General features: G+C 38.9%; 1 protein-coding gene across 3 annotated transcripts in view; it reads left to right on the top strand.

Moving 5' to 3' along the window:
• FGD4 (FYVE, RhoGEF and PH domain containing 4) overlaps positions 1 to 25,686 on the top strand; it is a 105,482-nt gene that overhangs the window by 5,534 nt on the left and 74,262 nt on the right. For 2 of the 3 annotated variants that reach the window (XM_041398754.1, XM_041398755.1), the window contains exon 1: positions 15,814 to 16,005. The exons of the other annotated variant lie outside the window; for it this stretch is intronic. The gene's annotated coding sequence lies outside the window, so the exon portion shown is untranslated. Of the gene's footprint in view, positions 1 to 15,813; positions 16,006 to 25,686 lie in introns of those variants that run through there. 3 annotated transcript variants of the gene reach the window in all.

The following is a 25,686-nucleotide window of genomic DNA, read 5'->3' as shown; positions in this document are numbered from 1 at the left end:
AAATAACTTGAGCATAAAGGAGGAAACTGAAAGAGGAATTTTTAATGGTTTCTTCACCTAGCTTCCTTAGAAATAACATTTTAACAGAGATAAGCCTTTAGCAGAAGAAAAGACTCTTTGAAGTAAATGTCGGGAAGGGAGGATGGGTTTTGTTGAAATGTTGGCAAGCCATGTAGAAGTCAGATGTGGTCCCAGGGTGCAGACATGCAGCAGTAAGGTGATACCAGAATATAAGGAGAATTGAGTAAAAACAGCAGAGAAGGAAAATTACTTCTACAGTAATCTGCAAAACTAGACATGTAGAGAAATGTATTTCTAATGAGTTTCAGAGCAATTTGACACCTCTGATTGCACTGAAACTCAGTAAAATGTAGCATAAAACGTGTTAAAATTAGAGGCAAAAGACGCTGAGTGGGAGGTAGGACAGAGCAATGATATAGCATTCATTATAAGTATTAATGCTAAGTGTGTCAAATGTTAATGTGAAACAAGTTAAATAGCCTGGAAAGAAGGAAAAATGTGGTGGGACTGTATGGTGACATGGGAATTTCTGTGATCTGTTAATGACTCCTGAACAAATGTCTTGCAGCACAGGTGATAATGTAGCTTAGAGGCACAGCCTTCCCCTCATGGATGACTGCGGGCACTTCCCTTCCCACACAGATGCTGGTGTGACCAGAATTGGATGAGGCTTGGAGAGGGACAGTGGTGGACAATGATTAAAAGTCATTGGTTCAGTGGCTGAATTTCTTCTGGCCCTTTTAAGGGTTTGGCTTTTTATTAGCTCAGCATTTGATGTTTCTGTGCCAGGCTTGAGAAGCCACCACGAATGGACAGGGGGATCTCCCCTCAAGTTTTCCAGGCTGAGGCCTCTCGTGCTTCACAGAAAGAGAAGACACACTGAAGATACAGTTAGAAACTTCTCTGTTGACTTCTGCTTCTCACTCGCCACAAAGTCCCCGAAGGTGACCAGAAGAGCCAAAAGCCTGGCACAGAAATATCAAATGCTCAGCTAATAAAAAGCCAAACCCTTAAAAGGGCCATAAGTCAACAGAAGTTTCTAACTGTATCTTCGGTGTGTCTTCTGTTTCTGTGAAGCACGAGAGGCCTCAGCCTGGAAAACTTTAGGGCAGATCCCCCTGTCCACTTCTGGTGGCTTCTCAAGGTAGAAGATCTAGGGTAGAGTGCAGAGCTCCCTGCCACTGACTCTGCTTCTGGCTGAGCATCCTGACCCAAACAGTTGCTGCTCCTTTTGGGGATTGTCCAGCCTTTAAGCTCCAGCTAGAAATCTGGGGTAGGGAAACTTTTTAAATGTACTTAAGGCTTCATCTTCCTACTAGGCTGAGCCATTTGGTTGCTTAAGCTCAGGAGTCTGTCATATGTCACATGACTTTCTTGAATGCTGTAGTATTGCCAGCTCACAGGAGAGCAGGCTCTAGTTTCTCTTATACCATGAAACAGGTATTCCCTGAACTGTAAAATTTTTCAGGCACACAGTATTTGAAGGCAGATTGCTTTTTAAGTATTTTGTCTTGTATTGCAAGGGCTTGATGACAACTTGTAGTGAGTTATTAAAGTGTTTTTCCTCTTTGCCATCACCATCATTCACTGTCTTGTCTGTGATACTTCACATCCTTAACTGAATACTAGTATATATGCATTATTTATATTAACATCAGTAACTAAGTCAGGAAATTAAACTTACTAATTAGGTCTCCCTTCAGAATTGGTGAGTTAAGAATCAAAGCAAAGTCACTGATACAGTGCCGTGCTGCTGTCCAAGTTTCTCTACTCCCTCAGGCAGGGAGGAGGTCGCACCGGCTGAGCTGAAGGCACGGCAGCCGACAGCCGGGGGGGCACTCCCTAGATGCGCCGGGGCGTCCCGAGAGCGCCTCAGCAAGGGGCAGCAGGGAGCAGCAGGCAGGCGAAGTAGAAGAATGACGGGAGGGACCCTCCTCGGGAGTAAAATCCAGAGCCGTTTATTAACTCCAGGGCCACCGGCCGAGCAGGGACCACGAGGCAGGAATACAGCAGCTTATAAAGGGGGCGGGAACACAACACATTGACCAATGAGGGAGAACTAGGGAGTGAACAAACTCGTGAGAAACATGCCAGCTAGCCAATAGGGAATGTGACAGGGAGGGACCCTTGTTTCCGATCCAATCACCCACCGAAGAGGGGAGAACTTTCTGGAATATGGGAAGGAGACAGTGGGTGATGGACAGAACTTGGGGAGGGATTGACAGAAGGTAACCAGGGAAACAGGGGAGGAGAGAACGAATTGACACTCTCAGAGAGAGAGGTTCCAGGGGAGGGGGAGAGGGGGATCCCAGCACTGAACCATTATAGCTCTAGGGGGTAACAGAACACACCAAATGAATCCTGCACCACAACAATACAGGAAAAGTCAATTGTTTTTGATAGAATTGAATTTTTTTTTCTCACTTTTATGCAATTATACTGCTATCAGCCTTTTCTTCAGATGACTCTTGCCAAAATTTCCGTGTCTTAATACAAACATACTGTGCATTCCTTTTTATTCAGTCTGACACTAACTCTCCTTATTAAGTAGCTGTATTTCATCTGTGAGGGTAGAATCCTTTTGTACTTCAATTATTCTCCTATGAATTAGTACTAGAGCATTCAAGAAAGTAATGTGAGATGAGACACCTGGGGATGGCTTTCAAAAGCCTGAAAATTCTTAACTCTTGAAACTTTAAAAGATGGCTTTTATGTCTTTATTACAAAAGCTTGGAAATTTTTGTGTGAAAATGTGGTTCTAGGGAAGGCTTTGCAAAACACCTTTTTTTTGTGGTCTGTACAATAAAATCAGAATTGCTATCAGTGCATAAAATTATTCAGCATTTGTGTTTTGGGTTATTTTAATTCTAAATATAGAGCAAAGTGAATTTTATTATGTTCTTTAAACTTAAGAGCAAGTTGCATCAATCTGCTACTAAAAATCATTGTCCATTTTAGAAAGCAGGGTGGATGTAGTGCGGCAGCTTAAGCTGACTAAGTTATGGTAATCTGAACAGACTGTTGCTCTGTAATTACCTCTGTGTGCTATTAAGTTCTGCATGATAATGCAGGAAACAGTGTTCTTCATAATTTATTAATCTATAACTGATCCAGGGGGCAAACGGGCTCATCAGACCTGCAAGTCAAGGGCAGGCAGGTGCCTGGGCAGGCTGTTAAGGTTCTCTTTAAGCCTGCCAAGGTAGGTGAGGCAGCAGGGGGTATTGTCGTGGCTTTTGTGTTTGTGGAGGGGTCAAAACACAACAGCCCAAGAGATGAGTTGTGCACATGCTTCTAAACCCCCCTACATCCTTTCCCTGTCCTGTACAGAGGGTGTTCTTAGAACAACATTCCTGACATTCAGTCAAGGGTGAGAGAAGTATCCAAATGCTTGGATAGCCAGCAGGAGACCTGGCTCGTGCTGGTGGGGGCAAACCTTGGTCTTCAACTTCAGCGTGCAGAATTGCCCCTTTAACTTTTCCTTTTACTTCTTTTCTGTATAAGGGCTGCTTGTGCATGGCATATATGAAAAGCTTTTTGTTCACAGAAATGAGAACAATATTAACATTGTGTGTGTTAATAAGGAATTTAAAGGAACTTCAAAACCCAAGTGAGTTACCTCTTCAAAGGATTTTCATGGAGCCTAAACAAACAAGTGTCTGTTCATCATAACTGTGGAGAATGATTACTTCCTGGTTTTAACAACTGTTACCTTTTAACACTATTATGGTTGCTTTTCCCAGGTGGCCAATGCCAACTGTAAAGTTCACTCGTTTTTATGGGATTTTTCGGGGCTGTTGTCACAGCCTGTGCCTGTAGAACTGCTGGAGAAAAGTAGGCCTATCATTTTAGAACCTGAGTAATATCAGGGTGTTGTAGCGTGGTATATATCATGTACCTTACCACTGTGAATATTGTGCCCTCTTTGCTAGGTCCCAAGTGCAATTTAGGTCTTGTATGGGACTGATTAAAATGAATCTTGAGTTTTTTGCCTCTTGTTTCTTACAGAAAATGTTGAAATAGGACAGTGGTAGGTTTTAAATGAAAAAGGGATCAGGTAGTTTCACCATGCATGTCTTATGATTTGTTGATTTAAAGGCTTACATAAGGCTTAGAAAACAGGAGTGTTTCAGGGGTGCTGTGTGCAAACTGTCACAATCTCAAGCAGTCACATTACTTTTTTCCCCCCATGGGGTTAAACATGTTGATTAAAGGCATCTGCCAAGCCCTTTACTGATTGCTTGTGTTCTGTTGGGGTCAAGGCATCTGTGACCAGCATTTATCTGAAATACAGAATGCAGTATATGACAATGGACCAGGATTCTGAAAGTCTTCACATCAGAAAGTTCGCAGTTTTCTAAAACTACTTTGATCCAGATATTTCAGACTCTTTTTTTCTAAAAACTCATTATTTTCACTATGGCTTTCTGAGAAAATATTAATGTAGTCCTTTCAAATAACAAAGAGGTTTTAAATGGACACAGAGGGAATGACTGGTGTCTATAAATGTGGGTAGGTAATGCTGCTGAAGTACCTGCAATGGGGAACACCTCTGGGGCACAACAGTTTATAACTATTTTCCGGTTTATTTGTTTAGGTGTGATATTAGGAATACTCAAATATGGTGAAGTTACAGAATCCAGACCCTCACTTGCAGACAGGTAACTCCAGAGCAAAGCAAGCAAAAACTCCAGTTACTGTGCTGGCACTCATAAAGTGTCACAAGTGTTCCTTTGCAGCACCAGCCTTTCCAATTGTTTCCTTTTGCCTAGAGGTGGAAGTAGTTGATAGATCAGGGGAAAATAAAAAAATTACAGAATTCTGTGTTAGAGTGTGTTTTTGGAGAGAGTTTTCTGCAGGAAAAAGAATTCGTTCAATCTGCTGCCCTGTGGTGTGCAGTGCTCACACTGTTGCTGGCTTAACAGAAAAAAACAAAAAAATCTTTCACTCTTTCCTTCCTCTCACTGCAAGGAAGGAGATTAGAAACCTGAGCAGAAGTAGATGAATTGTTCTCTGTGGACACCATGAGAGTGCATATATTTAGTAATCATAAATTTTCCACAGTGCTCCGCTGAGCTCTGTTTGCTTGTACAAAAGTAGTTATGGAAGAAAAGAACCACTCCTGCCCCTCTCTGCTTCCCATACCTCCATTCTCAGGTGGTTCTTTGTGCCCCTGTGCCACCCTGAATCTATAGTTTGGGATGGAAATGGAGCAATTTCTCCAAGTACTTTTCCTCCTTCAGGAAGTCAGACAAAGTAGCTGCTTGCTGTCAAATGTTAGCTTTAGTTTCAGGAAGGAAAAATGCTTTTTAAATATGAGAAGTGAGAATACATTATCCTGCCTGAGACTGACAAGGACTACATGCTTATTACAGCCAGTGAGCTGACAGACAGCACTAAATGTGAGTAAGGCTAGCAGAGGTGGAAACTGAAGTACACAGAGCTGGGGGATCTTAAATCCTGCAGTTGGATTTTTTTGTTTGTTTGGGTTTTTTGGGGGTTTTTTGTTTTGTTTTGTTTTGCTATGTGTGGAAGAGCAGATTGTTTGAACTTAAAATACAATATTTGCTGTGGCAAATATAGAAGCAGGACCAGCTTTCTGATAGGATTTTACCTGATTTTTTCAGGTATAGTATGCAAGGGATTCGAAAAGCAGGAGCTATTCAGTAACTATGGAGAGGACTGCATGATGCTGAAAGGACCCAATTCCTAAGGATTTCCTGTTTTTCTTTTTTCTTTTTTTTCTTTTTTTCCTTGGTGCATGGGCATGCATTGAAAGAAGGAAGAATTCTGATAATTAGTAAGCATATTAAACTCTAAGTGAAAACTGCTGAACTGCATTACAGTGTCTGCTAGCAAGCCACATAAAACTAGATAATGAAACTCTGATCATGAAGAAGAACCTCCATTTTTACCATAAGCTTTTGAATGACATATGTGCAAATTCAGAACCAAATTTTGTGTGGAATGCATGCTTCTCCTATCCTTTTTTTTCTATATGTGGATGTTATAGCTTTGAACAATCTGCAGTTTAAATTATGATTGTGTAATTAATTATTTGGTGAGTGTAGAAAATCAACTCTTTTACTCTTTTCTACTTATTAACTCGGCAGTGTGGGATTTTGGGTTTGTGGGATGGGTTTTTTTTTGTTGTTATTTTTAAATACTATTCTGTTCCCTAATTAGGACTTAGCAGATGCATTTAGGAATATATAAGCAAAATAAGTTTCTGAAAAGATGCATAATATTTGTTTCCTGATTAGTGGATTGTGGGGAATGACTGCATGTCTTCTCTGATTCATTTATTTGATATTAAAAAGGAAGCAAGTGTGAATTCTTTCTATTAATTCTAATTCAGGTGTTTGAATCAAAAAAATAAGCTAAAAGCACACCTGTATTTTTCAGCTCCTCAGAGATTAAAAGGAAGGTAACTTTAACAACATTATGTCTATGACAAGAATCTGAGTTTTGAAATCTAATGCAGAATTTTATTTTACTTCTGTTAAGGTAATTCCAATATAAAGTTAATAAGGTAATTTATATTTAATAACTTTATTCTACTTCAGTATCTTTCAAAACATTAGTCATGTTGGTTTACCCACTGTGTTGAAAATGTAAAAATTCAGTCTTAGTACATGATACCTATATAAACTTAAGATATGAGCAGCTGCTCTTTATTGACAAATATCAATAAAAAAACATGTAGGCAAGTCTTGACACATGAATATTTAACTCCGTGTCTGTACACAGACTTAAATAGGAATCCTGCACTTATTAGGCTCGAAACAGGCAGGCAAAGTAAATGCAGTATTTTTTTTTTTTAACTTTGTAATTGAATTTAAAATCTTATTTCCCTTATGGCATCTCACTGAATTCTCCACCAACCTTTACTAAGAAAAGCACAATAAATTGCTGCTGTGCCGGAACCAGGGAGGGAAGGCTGCAGCGTGTTCAGCACAGCAGCTGTGCACACGCAGCAGTGGGGATGGCAGGATTTAGGGGCTGGGCTATCAGAGTTCCCCATCCTGCTGCCATCCCTTGGGCTAGAGCTGGGGCTGTGGCAGTGCTGTGTTCTGGCAGCAGGGGCTACTGCTGAATTTCCAGCTGGCTGTGGCTCAGCAAAACTGGTCTGCTTTTCCTTCCTGCACTGGCAATTTTGGGCTCAGGCTACAGACATTGTTTCATTTAACAGTGTTTAGGGGTATGATGTTAAACTCCTTAGAGGTTCTGAACTTTTCATATTCAGAGAAAAAAAAGCAAACTGATAACAGAATTAGTTATATGTGGTTTCCTCTATCTTCTTTTATATGTATCTTCAGATGGAGCTCCTTGCTCCAGCGTAATTTTTAACAAAACAGCAAGATGACTTATATGGGAGAGAACTTCATACACAAACTGATAGTGATAGGACAAGAGGAGCAGTTTTGAACTAAAAAAAGGGAGACATTTATATTAGATGTTAGGAACACATTTTTTATTCACAGGGTGGTGGGCACTGGCACAGGTTGCCTGGAGAAGTTGTGCGCAAGGCCAGTTTGATTGGGGCTCTGAGCAAGCTGGTCTGGTGGAAATTGTACCTGCCCATGGTGAGGGGTTCCAATCCACACCATTCTATAATTTTACAGCTGTTCATACACTGAGCTTTTTTAAACTCTTTGCAAATCTTGAGATACTGACCTACAACCAGTAAATCAGGTTTAATTTTTCTAAGGTTTAGTTTAATTGTTAATTGCTTGCAAATATGCTGTCCCTGATACTGCTACAATTCAATAGAAATGGTTGTGCTGAGTAAATTGGCCATGTCATATGAAAGGTGAAGGGATTTCTGACCTGTCTGTTGCATATTTACATAAAAGCAGACCTGGCCTTTTTATGATCAGGTGAAAGAAATATGACCATGTAGAACACAGACTTGTTTCCCACAGACTTAATTCAAAAGGTTTCTCTTTCACAGATTAATCTGTGATTAATTGTAAAATGGTTACAATTAGCAATGGCTCAGCATGATCCTTATTTCAAAGTCTAGTGTGAAAACAGAGCAATTTACCTGCATATTTCTTTCCTTGAGAGTGGCTACTTGTGAGCTGGAGATCAATGATGAAAATTTGGAATTGAGGATAAATTGCTTATGAAAATGGATAAAAGATAAAATTTCCTTAACTTTTTAGTGGTTTTGCTGTAATTCCTGCACTATGCTTTTCATATCTGCAGTGTGGTTACTTATGCTGGGTAGTGAAATCTTTCTAAAACTCAGTTTTGCTTTCTGCTTCCATGGCAATAGGTGCTCTTAAAAAAAAAAAAAAAAAAAAAAAAAAAGGCAAAAAACCCAACCCCAAAGTAATGCACTTCTCGTTTTTCCTGTGTCTGTGCAACTTAACGCTTCACCTTCTCTCTTAGAAGCTGCTCTAAGAGCTTGTTGAATGCCTCTCTGAATCCCTTAGTGACTCTGCTGATGCTTGGCAAAATTTGTCTCAGCAACTTTCTTTGCTGTCACTCCTCTTTGTGATTGAGCAGCATGATAAGAAATGATATAAAGTCATTTGCTGTAATTTTTTGGACATGTGAAGCAGATGTACTTGTCAAGTGTGCTTCCATCTAAATAAGAACAAATGATTTTTAGGACTGTCTTGTCAAATTGTAAGCCAAAATGCTGGACCCTGTACTATATTGTGTCCCAAATTTAGTAAATTTTTGTACATTTTTGTTTTATTTTTAAGCAGCCCTGTCTAGCAAGTAATACTGTTTGAATGGAGAGGCTCTTTACAACCTATTTATTCAAACCCATAATGTTTTCATTTGTAATGTTCTCATTTGTATGTGTATTTTTCATCTCAGGAGCAAATAATCAGCCTTCAAAAGTTTTGAAACTCTTTCCTTTGATAAAATAGTTTTGACCTATTTATCTCAGTCTGTATGATAAGTATATTTTTACCTTCAGAATTATTTTCTCTGCAAAAGAAACTTTAAAGGATCAGAACTCCATTTGCCTTCAAAAAGGGGAAGCAGCTACTTTGTTTTATTTGATTGATATCTCTATCTTATTGGACAAATAATTATCAAAGCTTCATATTGCTGTATAAACAGCAGGGAAAGGACTATGGATGAGAAGACTGATATTTCTGTATTTTAGGGTGCTTTTACACCACAGACTATTAAATTAGAGAAACAGGAATTAATTATCAGATTATTGCTTTTGGCCTGCTCTGCTGATACTGAGATTTCTTTGCTTTGAGAGCAGTGCTGTGAAGAGACATCCTTCAAAACACTGACCCAGTGTGAAATGAATACAGAATGTCTCAGCTGCAGGACTATTCCAAAACTGGTTTGTATGAGCTTATTACTGTACTTGCAAAACTGAGAAGCAATTGCTATAAGCTTCGCATTCTTTGCGTCCCAGATCTCAAAACAAAAAATTTACTTCTTCCTTCTACCAAACAGCTGAAAGTGTGAAGTTTGCCTATGATTATCTCATAAGTATTTTCAATGTGGATGCCTTGTTTTACAGATAACGTGGCAAGGATCAGGTATGGGTGACAAAAATCCCACTTTTTATTGATGTCAGCTCACTCATTCCTGTGGGAAGGGTGGGCAATGCTCAGCAGGCAATGATGCTGCTCTGCAGGGAATGATGAGTGCAGTCTAACAATATATCCATCGGGTAGCCACACTACTGTGCTTTCCATTTGTCTGGGTAGAGTTTTACTACTCATTGAAGTATCTGCTTTCTGGAGGAGGTTATGCATGCAGAGAGAAGAGTAAACATGAAATGCAGGTGTTCTGAGCTTCTGTGGGTCTTGCCATCTTTCTCTGCATCCACAAATAAGAGCAAAATGTAAGAACAAAGCTCTCTTTAAAAACATGTTTACATATTCATAAAATAACTTAAGAGTGCAATAAGCTGGTGGGGAAAAAAAAAGCTCTCCCTCTCATTTTGGCCTTGAAAACCACAAAAGGAAGTGAAAGAGACAGCGAGCCCTTCAGTGTGTAGGTTGTGCAGCCACCTTGGGTGGTGGCTCTGAGGATACAGCACGAAGTCAGCCTGGTGTAGAAAGAATCTCTTTTGACCTAAGGAGAAAGCGTGAATCCCTAATTTCTTACCAAATGCTCATAGATGTCTTCACTGGTAAGTAAATAAACTCCTGCATGTAGACAAGAATCCTTCAGAAAAATCGGGTAGGGTGTGGATGTTGTAGTTTTCCATAGAACTTCTTACCTTAAGGCAAATATTTAATGCAGTAAATGTTTAAGTGAAAAAGTAATCAGGGATTTGTTTACTGAGAAACACTGAAGGACAAAAAGAAATGGGGGGGGGGGGGGGGGAATAGAAAAGCAGTATTCTATTCTGCCAACAATGTGATTCAGAATTAAATTCCTGCCTGGAGTTAATTGGGATTGATTATCTGTTTCTAAATTATGCATAGGAAAAGCAAAGGTATTACTCAGTGAGGTTAATCAGAGAGTTGTGAGAGCAAGTTTGGAGTTTTCAATTCTGCAGCCAGGATTTTATATGCATATGTAAAAGCTAAATATCCTGTTTTTCTGAGGTATTGAGATTGAGCTCTTCTGAAAACTGCTTCATTAGTTTACAAGTCTGAATATTGGATTTTTATTTCTAACTTTATATGTGTAAACCAACAGATTCAGGTATATAATTTGGTGCATTAATATCAGTAAGTGAATTTCTAGGTATTTTAACTATTTTTGGAAATGAAGAAATGCCTATGTATAAAACAATGGTTTCTGCCCCTTTTTCAGCATGTGAAATTGTCAGTAAAAGCTAAATGTAAGCTGAGCAAATGGCTTCTGTGGACAGCTGAGGTTTGTGCTGCAGTGAAAACACCAGGTTTTAAATGCAGTAATTAGAGAGGGTAGTCAATACTTGTTAATGAAGGCAGTGCTTGTGATCTGTCTTTGAAGGGGGAGCAGAGCAGCGCTGCCCTTCTGCAGTGCCTTATTGACCTGCTGCAGCAGGCACTCTGCTCATCCATGCAGTAATGGACATGCTTTCTTTAAGAATAAATAACCTCTTTTCCAAAAAGTGCTGGAAATAGTTCAGGAAAAATGAAAGGTGCTTGGGACTGCAAGGTGTATGGATACATAATGTGTGTGTGCAATTACAAGGGGCTTTGGTGGGATTTACAAGCTCCAATAGAGACCTTTTATGAACAATTTCCCTATTTTTTAAAGGTGACTTTCATTTTTGTTAAATAGATCAGTAGGAAGGGTTTATGCATATCTCAAATGAGGGAAATTTAGTTGGTGAGCAACTTGCTGCTGTGAAAGGATAATAAATTAAATATGAGGTGGTTGGCAGACACGCTTCAGAAATGTTTCAGTGATTTACTTCTCTGGGAAAAACTGCTGCCACGTAATTCCATTAACTGTATGACATGGCTATGCAATAGCCAGGCATGTCACTGCCCTTGAATTTCCATTTTGTTCACTCTGTTATATGTGCTGTTCCCATGAACTCTTTTCCTGCAGCTTTCCTGGGGTGCCAGTTTCTCGGAGGTGATCAGAATAGCCAGCTTGTGGTGGTGACCCCTTCTGTATTGTAGCTGTCAGAGCGAGTTTGTGAGGATCAAAGATGGAAAAAGGGGGCTCTATTAGAAAATGAGTCTTTGCATGGCATTTCTTTCAAGGCTATTCTAAATCTGCCTTAAGATGAAGAACGTGTCGCTGAGGTCTCTGCTATGCTATTTAGTTCCACAATTACAGAAGAAAGTACCAAAAATGGAGAGCTGCTCATTTTCCCATGAAAAGGGAACGCTACTGCTTATTTCTTTTAGAGCAAGGTAAATGAAAGGGAGAACTTTTGGGAATTCTCTTATGAAGTGTTAGTACCACTTGGTTGTTTTAACCAATTTTGCTCTGCGTAGGTATGTTGCCATGTGCAGGAAAAACAAATATGACTCCCCCCCACTGCCCAAATTCTGCTTCTTCAATTTATCATGCTTTTTATGGTTATTAACATGATTTGGTAGTGATCAAGGCTGTTTTCAGAAGCTCTTACAGCACTCAACACACATGCTGGGTAAGGTCCTGATATCTCACAGTACTCAAAGCTGCTTTACATAAAGTAAAGCAGCTTCCTTCCTTCAGCTGACTCCTGGGCTCACAATGTTCAGGATTCCAGAATATATCACTTGGAAGCCTGCACTGGCCTATAAGGATTGACTTATTTTCTCCTTTAAAAATGCTTCAGTTATTGAAAATATTTTATTTCTCAATTAATATTGGGAACAATGAACACTTAATATCCTACTACTGTTGTAATGGAAAGGTCTTTTTGGAAGTGATTTCTGTCAGGACTGCTCTAACTTAGGAGTTGCAGGATGGTCATTGACAGACCACTGGTGCTGGTGGTGGGATTTAGATTGCCATCCTAATCCAATGGACATTTAAAACTTCTTTGCCATGGTGTTTGCAAGATGGCCACACAAACCTGAGTGGGTTTAACTTGGTGGTGTATTGAAACCACTTATTGACCTCTGTTTAGCAATGGTTTTCTTTGTAGATGATTTATGTACTGGAGTTCAGTCTTTTACATTTTTTGCACTAAACTCAATGTGGTGGGACCTGAATGTGGAGCCTACTTCAAATACCACTTCAGTGCTCAAAGATAGGGGGTTAAGATTCCAGCCAGAGCCATAGATGTCTCTGGCTGGAATCTTTACATCTGGGGAGAGTAAAAAGGGTAGGAAGTCAAGCTTTTGAGTACACTGAGCACCACCAAAACTGAATGCTGCTGTTCAGACTTATTTTTCCACTTTTTCTCTTTTTGGTAAATCTGCTCACTGTGCTTGAAGTGTAGATGGGGTCTTGTTTGGAAAAGCATAACTTAAAAGCACAAATCTTATATGGCTAAAGAATGAGCTACATTGTTCTACCTGTACTTTTTGACAGATGAAAAGCCTTATTTAGATATTTCCTCTCTGCTGTCTTGCTGGAACCATGAAGTTCTTCTCTTTTGTGGGAGCTGTGTGTGGTTTGAAGCAAGGAAGAAAGAAAATGATTATTTAAACAAGGCATTTGTATCCTTGTAGGAGATCTGGGAACACAGTGTAAAGAACTGATGTTATGTGTATGAAATAGCATTTTCAATGGAAAATGTTTGCTTAGAAGAAAGTACATTAACGTTGCTCATTTCAGTTCTGTAAATTTTACAGAAGCCAGGCTGGGGTAGGTGAATCCAGTTTTGGTTTTGTAAGTCCAAAAAAACAAAAGCAAAGCTGACTTCTGCACTTACTGTTTCTAGCTGAAGTGTTGTCTGTCGCACATTTGAAAAAAATCAACCTTTCCTTCTTCCTAAGCTGCTTCATGTCTGTCTAAAGCAACCAAGACAAACCAAGCCAACTACAGCCAGAGAACTGCAATTTACACACGGTGAGGATATATGACAAGTTTGGGTTTTAGACTCGCTATCTCTCCGTTTCCAAGCTCAGCCTCAGGTGTGGCTGAGCCCTTCCTCAGCAGGGGAGGCTGACGTGCAGGAGTGAGGGCTGCTCCTGTGCAGCTGATGTCTCTCAGGTTCTCCCAGAGACACCTGTTCTGGAAAGTTGTTTGCTTAGCTGGTTCTGTCATGAGCTCTTCTTTACTGTTATTTCTTCTTTCCATCAGAGTTCCTCAGTGATCTGAGCTGGCCATACATAGCTTTGTTCAGGGCACTTTCTGGCTCAAAAGTTTCTGTTCTCTCCTGGTCTCTTGGACATTCTTTTATTTGAGATATCTGCCACAGTTCAAGAAGTCTTAACCCTATGCTCTTTTCTCTACTGCCTTGATATGTGATCTTCCTGTGAATTTTTGTCTTTAGGATTCTGACATTGCCTAGAAATAGCTCATGATAATTCTATCTTATTTTTTTTAATCAGACTGCACTACAACTGTAAGATGTGGAACATAAAGGCTGTGATACACTTCACTGTAACTGCAGTGAGAATCAAATTTAATGAAATGCAGGCCTTATGTAGTGAAGGTTCCCAGTGATCACTGAGATATCTCAGAGAATAGCTTGGGTGTTTTTGTGAAACTTGTGTCCGTTTTTAAACAAAAATTTAAAAAATAAAAGAAAAAGTAAGTGTTCCTCATTAGTATTTTATGTCTGTCAAATAGTCAAAATGAAACTGGTGAGCCGGTGTCAGTGTCTGCAGTTAGGTTTATTTTTAAAACTTTTATCCTTCTTTTGAATGCATTCCAGAAACGTATTTTTATCTTCATACCTCCGGAAGGTACAATATCTGACAGATAATGGTAAATTTGATAAACTTTCTTTGCACTTTTACACATCTTGACACTTGAACTTTCAAATGTCATTGTTGTACATGTACTAATACAGTGGACAGGATGGGCTAAGAAACACACATTTTGCTAAGAAGACACTTTTTAACTGACTTTTGCAGTGTGATTGTTAATTATTTTTTTTTTTTTTAATTTAAATTTCACTTGAATGTAGTCAAGCCACTCTGTACATATGGAAAGCTTCTTTGGTGTCCTGTCTTTAGTTTTTCTCTCTCCTTCTGTGTCCCTTGGTAATACTTTTGAGACTGAAGTAGGATATTGAGGTTCCTGTTTCATGGAGCAGTTTGTTCCATAAATAGGGCAGTAAGTGGTTGGCTGGCTACTTTTTCATCAGGAAGTTTATACTGCCTTAGAGATTTATCTGTCACTAAAAGTAACATCCATGCTGATTGCTCTGAAACAGCAGTGAAATACAATAACCATGATTGCATTGCTGCTGTTGGGATAATGGTGGAGGGGAACACTACAAAGTAATCATCTGTCAGGTTCCAGTAGAATTTGTTTAGTATAATGTTTGTGGTTTCCAGTGGCTTCTACTTTTTGTCATGCTTGCTACATAGCTGTTTAAGCTTTTATAACAGTACCTGATGATAGCCATCTAGTCTTTTGGCAAATTATCACTTTCAGTGCTGAGTAGCTCCCCACACACATGGGGTACTACTCAACCTCGTTGCTACAGAGGAAAAAAATTGCATCTGCTTCGTCCCTCAAAAGTAGTGAATTTTAGGTCATTTGGTTGCTTCTATTCAAGAGAAAGGGTAGCAGAATTTCTGGCTAAAAGTTTGTAATCTGGAATAAATGTTTCCTGGTTGTCTTGAGGGGTTAAAATAAATGTCAGCTGATTGTGGGGGTGTTAAAGGATGTGACACTGTGCTTATGGATCTGGGTTTCTTCCTGCATCTATCTTTTCTATGCTTTTTCCAGCTGATACTCTGTGATGTGTTTGAAACCTAAGTGCAGATGTTATATAATGAATCGCTTTTTTTTTTGTTGTTTTGTGCACCTTTACATCACTTCTTCCTTCATTACCTGTTTAAGGGGGTTTTTGTTAAACTCTCAGAAATATCACAATGGTGGTTTGATCATGCTTCATGTCTCTTGGTATCAATGCTGTGCCATACAGACAGACTTTTCTCTTAAAAGTACTTTAAAAATATCTGAAAAAAGGAGTTTGGTTTCAAGCACACTGTTATATGAGGAAAACCTTGTTGCTTTCTTCTTGAATTTTTTTGTTTGGTTGGGTTTTTTCACTAGATTTAGGGCTCTTAAGTCCTAAAATACTTGTGAGCTTATTAACAGTGCTTCTCTAAAATATCAACAAATAGTATTGCTGAGAGCCCTGTACATGAATAATCTTAAAATACCGAGAGAAATGTTATATCTGCTGTCTTCCCAGAAGCCCCATGCATCAGCCAGTAAAAATAGATTAGTGATGATATAGTAGTAGCAACATTCTCAGTCTAGAAGTTGTTCCCTTTGGAGTGGGATGTACAGAACTAAATCCAGACAGGCACATGGGAGACTGGCAGCCCTGTGGGTAGGGATGTGAGCAGGGAAAAAAGCAACATTGGTTGCATTTTTGAAATAGCTCTTTTGATGCTGAACCTGGGAAATCATGAGATGACTTTTAACAAAATACCCGGGATCCTGGAAATTTGCTGTCTTCTCAGTGGAATTTTTCCATACAAGGTCAGTATCTAAACTCCCTAGTGGCATTTTTCAAATATACTTTTAGAACAGCTAACTCTTTAAACTTGGCAAAGACAAGCAACTGCAGCCCTAACATGATCCCTGGCAGCTGATTACCGCTTTCCCCAGCTGGCAAGTTTTCCTGTTGTTTTCCTCTTCCCTTTTGTGTCAGACAGTTGGTGATATTTATTTGTCCTCTAATGGGAAAGCAGTTTCCTCTATCCCATATTAGAACAAAGTCTGATTTTTATTTTGATTCCTGAGGTCCTTTATTTTTTTTCTCTCACATGCAACTGCCTAAAAACACCATGGGTGCCATCAAGAACTGCATGTTCATTTTTCTTGCCTTATAAATATCTGCACAGCCTCAAGTAATTAATGGTTGTTTCCTCCTCCTGTGTTCATAGTCAGTGGGATTATTAATGCTGGGGTTATGCACACAGAGGTCTGCACAGAGAATTGAGGAAGGAATATGTTGAAGAAAAAATTCATTGCAGAGACAAAGATTTTGAACTTAGTTTTCTTGAAGCAACTCAGTAGCTTACCATAGGAATTTTTATGTTGTAAGTTCTCCATGCAGGATATCATCATAATTCCATCATTGTTTGGATTACCGTATTTCCCACATTTCTTCATTAATAGTTTTCTATTTGTTTGGTTTTGGTTTTGTTTCATTTTTTCTTGTCTTTCAAAGTGTCTCTGTGACAAATGCAGATATCTCTAAACTGGTTTTGCACTTGAAAGTGAGGACACAGTGGTGAGAGTGAATTTTCTTCTTTGAAAAGGAGTAAGGTATCATAGTTTCTAATGGAGCTCATTTATCTCATAGAAGGTGAAGCCACCTTTCTGAATGGAAAGGCTTTTAAAACTAATTTTACACGTTTTCTATGGTGTCTTCTTGATAGACTATGATCTCTTGTCTAAACTTAACCTCTCATCTAAACTTAATCTCTCTATTGCCCAGAGTAATCATGTAAGCTATTCCTCTCCATCCCAAATAAACTGTGCAAGATTTAATGGTCAGCCAAAAGTAAAAATTCTAGATGAGTGAAAAAGAGTCCAAATTCGTTTTTTTCCATGATATGAACTGCATTGTTTGAAGGGATATTTTAGCAGCTGTGCTTTTGTTAGTTTCTAAATTCTCTGAGGCACCATATGTGTCACCAGTTTGCATATGACTTTAGCTAAGTTCCAAGGTGGTGTGCTGCACTTCATCTATGAAAATTATCTGCAAACTTTTTCTCTGTGAATAATGATAAATTGATATTGCTATTATATTTTCCTAATCCCTGACCGTCTCTGAATAAAAGCCAAAGAACCCAAACCGAACATGTTACTCTGACATTTATTATATAAATTTATTTTTATACAAATAGTTGTGCCATGCCTTAATATGCCAAAAATGTAAACATTCTTTCTATTCTATGAAGTTACTGAACTCAAAAGCTCTTCAAAGGACCCTTGGGAAAGAAACCCACCAGAACAGCTTTGCAAAGTTCTTCTTGTCTCTTTCTTTGTTTATGCTTTCTTTCTGTTATGTACACAAACAGTTCAGGACAGGGAAGAACTTAAAACACTTGAAACATAGCAGATGGAGACAGATAGTGACTAACAGTTACTGATCAGATTCTTGTACTTTAAATTATGCTCTAAGCAAAGCAATTTGCCTGGAGGTAAACTGGTATTTGAGCTTAGAGGAGGAGCCACCTTATGCTGTTGTACTTATATTTAGGGAATGTTGCCCTTTGGCTATGGACAACACGGTCAGACAGTGATTCTGGAGGTGATTTGGCTCCCAAAGCTCTTTTAGTATTCCTTTAGAAGACACTGATCAATTGATAGGCCAGGCAAATGGCAGACAGGGAAAGAAAAGGAATTCCTATTTCCTGGGTTAACCCTGACTTTGATACTGTTCCATACTGCTGTGAACTACCTGGACAAGGGAAAGCAGAGCATCTGCAGCAAGTTTGGGGATGATATTACGTGAAGAGGGACCAGCTGATATGGGTAGGGTAGGGATGCTCTCCAGAAGGACTTTTTCAGACTGGAAAAATGGATTGATGAAGTGGATGAACGGATTGAACTTCCATGCAGTTAATTATGGGCAAAAATGTTTTACAGTCCCTGATGGAAAAATCTCTGTGCAATAGCAGAAGCTGGTTTTTAGAGAGCAATGCAGATATGGGGAACTTATAAGACAATAATTTATGCACCAGCTGTGTTGGGTCATGGAAAGTGAGCATGTAAGTGGTCAGACTACATCTGGAGTATTGCCTCCAGTTTAGGGGCATATTGAGAGGAGATTCTTTACTGTGAGAGTGGAGAGACACTGGAGAAGGTTGCCCAGAGAAGCTGTGGATGCCCCATCCCTGGAAGCATTCAAGACTGGGTTGGACGGGGCTCTGATCAGTCTGCTGTCGTGGAAGGTGACAGCAATCACTCCTCTGATGCCCAAGGCAGGAGGCTGGAACTGGGTGGTTTTTAAGGTTTCTTCCAACTCAAACCTTTCTGTGATTCCTCCAAAACTGAACTACTGCATGGGTTGAGGCAGCAAGAAGTGCAGCTTGATCCAGAGGGAGTCTGACAACACTTGCTTGCCTGTTGTGGTCTGCAAATGTTCCTCTAAGAGTTTAGATGCCTGGCTGTTTAACTGGAAATATAAATGGCCCAGAGCATGGGCCTGCTGAAATAACCTTTCTTGTTGGTTCCTATTCTTTGTAAGGCAAATAAAGTAGTTGTTTTGCCTCCCAAAGGAGAAAAAAAATTGCACAATCTGCTTTGTCTTGGATAGCAAAAGAAATCTTATTTTGGTCATGATTCCTGCTTCCTCTAGTTCAGCTCCATAGCTGAAAGAACTTAAGTTATATTCTCTAGCTGCAAGAACTTAAGTTATATTATCATTGAATATATAATATGTGATATTGTATCTTGAGACATCTTCCTCATTTTTTAAGTTACTGTGAGCTTCTGTCCTGAAGGAACTATGACCTTATGATAGAATTCATTCTTGAATACTCATTTTTCATTTTTCCTTCTAAGAGTTCAGGTACATTAAAAAAACAACAGATAAGGTAATAATGAGCTCTAGGATCCAAATCTTGCAAAAATGTATTCCTCAAGGTAGGACAGCAAATACGTGTCTGTTGTAGCTGAGTATTTATTTCCTTGATTTTGAATTGATTTACCAGCTTCATGCATCTGCTTTGAAATTCTTATGAGAATGTAATCATTCATATCAATAGTTTCAGTTCTGGAAGAGGTAAAAAGTCATAATTTCCACCCCCATCTTCACTCCCTCCCCAGTCTCATGTCAGTCATGGTAGTTGACAGAAAGTCTTAACAAAATATTCTGATGAATGTCTTGGACATGTTGCAAGTCAATGAAGATGTTCAAGCCCTGTGCAGAAGAGGTCAAAGAAATCCTTGGAGAAGGCAAATCTGAACTGTTGATGCCCCATCCGTTTGTTTGTTTGAGGGTTTTTTTTTTTGGTTTTTTTTTTGGTTTTTTTTTTTTTTTTGTGGTTTGTAAATCCTTCTGTTATTTTTAGTTTTTAAAGGTGTAAGTGTATACCACAGAGTATGTCTTTCTGTGTGCAACTCATTTCAGAGTCATAATGAGGATGCCCTAAACCATAAAAAGATTAGGAAGCAACTAAAGTAGCAGTGTTTGCAGTTTAAAATGGTGAGTCAGAGTCACGGGTGCATGTGGCCATGGACTTGGCAAAATGCTGGGCAGCTGCTGAGAATCTGCAGTAGAGACCCAAATTAAAGAAGTGTGTATCCTTTTTTGTGTGTAGGTGTGCATTCTGGTTTTTATTTTTATTTTTTCCCCCCCATTTTATGGCATTGCTCATTTAAACACTTTTTATTTAAACGAAATTTTAGAAAAAAAATTCCAGTGTGCATTGGCTGAATAATAATATGGATAGCATGAAGATTTTGGCACAAAGCAAACTTAGGGAGCTTTTGTTCTTGTTTAGCTCTGTGAGTAATTTCCACTTTATTTGACTTTTGCTGCATGAAAATATCTTGTGGGCTGCCACTGCTGATTAATATTTTCCCATTTTAATTCAGAGGGACATGTACAGAATGTACAAGTGTAAGGGCAATCAGATGTTGACAACCTGATGTGATTTGATCATGATTAATAATAACTCTGCAGGGCCTGGCTTGTTGATAAGACTTCAAACCAACCAGCCAAACAGCCTCACCGCCAGCACCCTGCCCCCCAATATTCTCTAACACTAAAAACCTTCAGTGCTTATGTGCCTGTCAGTGTTCTCTAGCAGCTCCTCTTCTGCTTTCTTGCCTGCAAATCTGAGCCAAATTATGGATTGGACTGGAGGAATGACAGTTTTGTTATCTAATTTTCCTGTTTCAAGGAGTTAGCATTTTTTTTTTCCTATTGGCTAGGGAAAAAAGTTTTCTACTGAAACTGGATATTGAATAGATGAGGGTAAAATATTGCTAAGCTACTGTTTCCAGAATTTCTGAAGCTTTCTCCCTTTGCTGTGATGTAGTGTATGAGCAACAAAGTCCAACCCCAAAGTACTCATTGACTTTGGTTGTTTATTTGAAAATAAAAGCTTTTTGAATATAATCAAACATAGCTATTGTTCTGTTATATTCCTGGAAACGGGAGAGACCATAGTGTGAACACAGAAACATTCCTCTGAACACACATAACAATTTTGCTTGTTCTGGGTTAGAGGTTGGTTGCCTTCCCAAATCAGCATCCAGCAGAGGTCCTTGCTGTCAAAGAGGAGAGATTAAAAAGCAAATGTTTATCATCATGTACTGCCCTTAACACACAGGCTTCCTGTATATCCTGAAAGAACTTCTCAAATCTTTCTGCTTCCAAATCTAGGCATCATAATCCCTCAGCTCTCCAGAAAGATCACTGAGGAAGACTGTAAGGCTTCTTGTGGCCCACAGTGTCCTCATAGGCTAAATAATTGTGACTAGAATCTCTTTCAGCTATATCATTGCTGTTTTTCAAGCTCTTTGTGAAAACAAAATGGATGAATTTTCCCTTTTAGAATCAAATATTGAACATTCTCTCCATTGCATAGGAAACATAGGTGTTTCTAGCAGCCAGCTGCTGCTCCAGAGGGAAGTGGCAGAGGTACAGGATGTATGTTGTGTTCAGAGGAACGCACTTGAGGTCAGTTTGGCAATCCTCCACTGCTGCTGTGCTGTGTTGGGTCAGCTGGAGTATTTATATCCACTTTTAGCATCACTTCTGATAAATCACGTATATAGATGTCTTTGCTGTGACAAATACATGTCTTAAATTTAATTGGGATTTCCTCTGAATTGGGGAGTGGATACATCTTGGAGATTAGTTGTTTTGGATCATGTAGGACTGAACTGAATATCATTTCTGGGGTGCTTTGTCTTCATTTTGTAGCTTTCAGGTGTGAATGTCACAACTTATTAAAGTTTCTACTTGTTATGGAATAGAGGGACTGATTAACAGCTGAATCTGAAACCTGTTAAGCTACAGATTTTGCTGTATTGTGTCCCATGATACTGTGGGATTGGCTTAAAATTAAATATTAGATTACAATTTACTGAAGCAATGGAAATAGACTATTTCAGGAGTCAAGCCCCCTGCACCCCACCTCCCCCCCCCAAAAAAAATCCCAGTCTTACAATATAGGCTTAATTATTTGTCATAAAAAGCTTTATGGAAGCTTAAATAAAATAAGTTTAAATAAATGGAAATGTAATATATGATATAACACTACTGAATTCTAAGTGACTGGAGTCCAGATGAGAAAGTGCCCTTTGCAGACTGTCGGGTGCAGCTGTTTTCCTGTTGATGACAGCAATCACTCCTGATGGTTGTAGTGCTGAAGTCAAAGGTAACTCTGCAAACCACAGACTTTGAAAACCACAATTTTTCTTTCATTAGTTTCTGTTCAGCTATCTCTTCCTTCTATAACCTGAAATTTTGAGAAGAAAGAGTGTGAAAATTTAATGTTTCTGCTGTTATTGTTGTTTCTGCAGGAGGTTGCTAGAAGTAATATGACCAAAAAGATCATTATAATTCATACTGAGCTTTCAAATTATAGATTCAGAGCTTGAATGAAAGGGTCAGGAGGGTTTCTGCGTGAAATAGGGGACAGTATTGGGAGAGGATGATGCTTGAGCTCCATTTTTTCATGAGAATGCTGAGAATCTTTGCCCTGCTGGTAGTTAGGAGAAAATGAGAGTGGTTGATTTACACTGGTAGCATCAGACAGCTTTCAACTGAAGAACTATTAAAAAATACTGTGTTCTTCTTTCTCTTCTATTAAGCTGAGAGTGTATAGTTCATACTTCTGATGAGGTAGTTTTCTCATATTTATCTTCCCAGGATGGGTTAGACATGCCAATTTTGCTTCAGGGCTGGGTGTTTCACTATGTAGTCTCCTGTTATGTCTTCCGCTTGTGTATTTATAGAATTCCTATTGATCATTAAATATAATTTTACTGATGTGCAAGTTCTCACTCTTCTTGAAACAATAGTATAGCAGACACAGACTCCCCTTTTTGTTAGAACTCTTCGCTCCTCCTGCTTTAAAAAAAATCAGATTGAGGAATGGACTTCTGAAGAAGCTGCATGGAGTGGGTGCTGTGACAGCTGTGTCCAGCTGTCTAGAGAGCTGCTGGCATCATCCACGCCTGATGCTATGGGACTGTATCTTAAGAAGTTTTTTGTTGGTGTTGTTGTTTTTATTTGTTTGGTTGGTTGGGTTTTTTTTGTTTTGTCTTGTTTTTAATTGAGGCATGGTGGAAATTGTCAAGTCGTTTTCTTTTGCCTGAAAATTCTCTCATATAATTTCAATAATGTAACAGTCAATGCAGAAAGGAGTCAGGAGCTTTTTGCAGTTAGGGCATGCTTGTTTCTGCTGAATTTTGCATGGTGCAAATGTGTGGCAGTAGAAGAATTGGAGGCCTCCTGCTGGAGTTGGGTGTAAAGGTCACAATGACGAGAAGCAAAAATGGAGGAGCAAATTACAAGACCTGTCTTGTTTACAAGTTTCCTGCTACAGGAAAATAATAACTTACTACTAGACAGTTTATTACTGTCAAAAGAATAGTGAGGCTACAAGTGAAAGTAACTCCTAGAAATCCTTTCTCTCAACTTATTAATGTGTTTCCAGTTCTTAACAAACTAAAATACAGGACTGCTCTTCTACAGAGTAACAGACATTCTGCATTGCCAGAGCTGCTCATTATTTTCTTAAGAAGTGAGGGTTCCCAAAAGGCCTTAAAGGTGAGATTAGAATATAGCTTCCATAATGTAGAAAAGAAAATAACTATTCTTGATGGCACTGAAACAAACAATTCCCAGTGTGTAAGGATTTTTTTTCTTTTTAAGGAGAAATTCTAAAGTCACATTTCCTTTGACACATGTGCCCACTCACACAATCTGCTGTTAGTATGTGTTGAAATGCTTCTTGTTGCTTACTTCCTGAGATATGTCACTAAGTTATGAAATTCAGAACTTCCTTTTTCATAAAATGAGTTGATAATGCTCATTCTATGTCCACTTTGAAGATTGCCTCCCAAATAAGTAGGTTTACTTGCACAGAATCACTGGAATGTAAGGATTTCTGCTTGTGGCACTGGCATTCCTTTAAAAGGCATGGGTAGCTGTAAGTAGCTGTCTTTTGTTTTTGTGGGGTTTTTTTTCTTAAACAGTTTACTGGTTTTGATGTTAAATAGATGTCCTCTGGGAGAGTCTCAGAAATATTTGAAAAACAAGATACACAGTTTTTCTCATCTTGGCCTGTAGCTGATACGTGTATAGATCTCTCTTGAAGAATTAGAAATCTGCAGGAGGCCAGGAACTTCTCTAGTAGCCTGTGGCCAAACTTATCTGTGCAGGAGTGAATCTGTGGTCTAGATCCAGTTTTTCTGCTGATCTCAAAAAGAAAGCTTGTTTCTTGCTGTGGTTGAGGACCAAGTAATCTGCCAACATCCAGAGGTAGTTGCACTAAACTGAATTCTCATGGCTTGGATGAGCAGCAGCAGAAGCAGAACAAGAATGTGTTGATCCTAGGCAGTTACCACTACAAAGAGAAATAGAGGCTTGTGACCTTCCTCATTGCACACCATGGACTTGTCTTCAAATTTGAACTTGGTTTCTGACATTTTCCTGACCTTTCCTTCCTATTTTTCTGTCACATGCAGTCTGAGAATAGTGATGATCTTTGAAATTATGGATAGGAGACGAGGGGTGAGTGTCACTGTGGTCCCCCACATCATTACTTTGCAGTGCATTGCCAAAGGTTTTATTTTCCTGGAAGCTAAGTGTAGGTAATACAGTTACTAGAGTGCTGTTTAAGTATATCAACATGTATTTATAGATATATTTCTAGATATAAAAATATAAAATACACCCTAGCTGTTTAAAATGTAAGTACAGGCAGACTGGATGGAAAATATTTTATTGTAGTGCATATATACAATATATATACACACTTGCACTATATTGTATTAATTAAGGAACATTGAAATGCAGTTAATTATTCATCCCTGCTGATACTACATTCTTTGGACTCATTTTTCTCACCAGTGCAAAGACAATCAAAACTTCAAAAGTGTCTCTAAAATTTTTTTCAGTGAACAAGATCAGCTTATTAGTTCTGTTTTCTGCACGTGTGTCAGTCTTGCTCATTTCTCAGAATGTGGAGTCTTTCTTTGTAGGTGTGTCTTATGTTGTTTGGTTTTTTTGTTTTTTTTCCCTTATGTGCATTAAAAGCAATTAAAGGCAAACTATGAAAATTCTAGACCTTTCAAGGTACTGCAGTGACTTGTGCTAATATTCTTTTGTGTTTCCTTGTAGCAAAATAATACAATCCTTGCAAGATCCCTCTTTGTTGCATTATATGTTACTAGCAATAATAATACAAAAGCTTTCAAAAGGTGCTTGCTGCCAGCAGCAATAGACTGTACTGGGCTGATTACTTTTGTAGAAAATGATCTGAAATAGAGACAACCTGCTGTATCCCTCTAGCACCATATATTTGTCAGAAGTCCACCTGGAAGTCCTAACTGTAACCAAGGCCCCCAGTATTCATCAAAATTTTCTAAACAGTTTCTGGCAGAACCTCTTTTTCCTTTTTTTTTCCCCCCCACAGCTGTAAAAATAGTTGCTTCTTCTTGTGGGAGGAGGTAGACTGCAATGAAATCTCCAAGCCATTGAAATATAAACAAAAATAAAACCCAGGAGTATTTTGAGTAGCTCCAGTGGAACAGATAGCTACTCTTGGCCCAAGTGGCCCTGTAAATTTGGGTTGTAAAAAAAGCTAACTCTCTTGTGTGAGCTAGCAGGGGAGGTGGGTAGAATTTTTAGGTTTTGTTGTTGTTGTCTTGTCAGCTACCAGTGAATCTTGTGATGCTGCTTTTTCTTCCTCGTGTCAGTGGAACTGTCAACTGTGGACATGGAAGGAGCATGCTCCAAGTTTGCCTGATGAAATACCCTCCAAAATGAGGGATTTTTTTTAGATGGCTTTGTGCTTAGTTGACCTGTGGAAGGAGATTTTGGGTAGTGAAAAGCAAGGTGTATTGTAAAATGAATATGGTGTTGTTCTGAGAACTGTTACAGACTGCCCAGAAAAGTGCTTGTTTGGGTTGGATCTGGCACTGGTGTCTCTAGACCTTAGAAACCTCTAGCAAAGTGGTGCC

This window comes from Onychostruthus taczanowskii, unplaced genomic scaffold (genome assembly GCF_017590055.1).
Source record: "Onychostruthus taczanowskii isolate IOZ18803 unplaced genomic scaffold, ASM1759005v1 scaffold15, whole genome shotgun sequence".
Classification (NCBI taxonomy): Eukaryota; Metazoa; Chordata; class Aves; order Passeriformes; family Passeridae; genus Onychostruthus; species Onychostruthus taczanowskii.
The sequence above is the reverse complement of the archived record's forward strand: the minus strand, read 5'-3'. Positions and strand labels throughout refer to the sequence as shown.